Consider the following 1,293-nt stretch of genomic DNA (forward strand, 5'->3'; position numbering starts at 1 on the left):
AACATCTAATTATCAGTTTAAAGTATTATATTATGTATTAAAAGCAACTTGCACTTAAAACACCGCAAAGGAATCATAATTAGCGCCTTTACCTCGCAAACCCCAATTTTTTACCCATGGGGTTTCTTTGGAACCCTATAAAAGAGACTTATGTGGTAATATTTAAAAAATTATTATTTTATTGATATTCTGAAGGCTAGTTGTGAAGAGAAATTTCGCACTTTAAGTCGATTCAGCTAATATTGACGATTCTGAATAAAATTTACTTTTTTATGGGAAATACGTGTTCATGGGGCTTACAAAGCCTCTCTATATCACTTAAAAAACGTATTTATTTTTTGGTGGATTCCAACAAATCAGTGTTATCAGAAAATGAAAAAATATGAGAAAAATTGAGATAGTGACTAACGTGGATAAAAAAGCTTTCGTGTTTTGAATCGATAAAAAAATTACCCGGAGGAAATTGGTGCAATTCTTGAACCAAAAACGTAGAAGAAAATATATTTCTGCTAATTCAAAGATATTTGAACACAATTTCACCTACTTAAAATTACACATTCGTACTGAAACTTTTAAACAATACTTTTAAACTTTTAAACAATTTCGTTATTTATAAAAAAAAAATTTATAAAATAATTTTTAACATTGCTGAGAAAAAATAAAACTTTTTTGCTTTTTGCACTTTTTCCGTACGACGAACAGTTTGCAATGTACAAAGTTATAAACAAATGATTTTTTAACAAAATTGCCATATTTGCAGTGTTACCTCAGAATCTATAATTCAGAAAAATTTAAAACTTGTACAATGTCTCTAATAAGGATAGATCTTTGAAATGAAAAAGAAATTTTCCGATTGAATAAATACTTCTCTTCCTAAATTGTTGTTAAAAAGTTGTTATTTTTAAGAGGAAATCGTTTAGACTCTTTATTTATTAAGAAACAATTTATCCAGATCCACCAGTAGCATAATGTTGCTTCAAATTGTTGCGAAAACTTTATCTAGTATTATTAAAGGATTTTGTTGTTCATAATTTATTTTTCTAAATTGTTAATAACAATTGATATAAAGAATGACCATCAATTATCAGAATTGACTTTAGTTTTTTGTATTAATCCTTGAGACATGATTAAACTTTTCACTGTCGCGATACTTTTTCGTACGACGAGCCATTATTTATTTATGGCCTTATGAACAATATATTTTTTATAAACACACCACCCCCTAAAAGCCACAATTTTCAAGTTATTACCGATGCCTTTTTTTTATATTTTTAATTTTACTATAAAAAATTT

The sequence above is a fragment of the Belonocnema kinseyi genome, chromosome 10 (genome assembly GCF_010883055.1).
Source record: "Belonocnema kinseyi isolate 2016_QV_RU_SX_M_011 chromosome 10, B_treatae_v1, whole genome shotgun sequence".
Lineage (NCBI taxonomy): Eukaryota > Metazoa > Arthropoda > Insecta > Hymenoptera > Cynipidae > Belonocnema > Belonocnema kinseyi.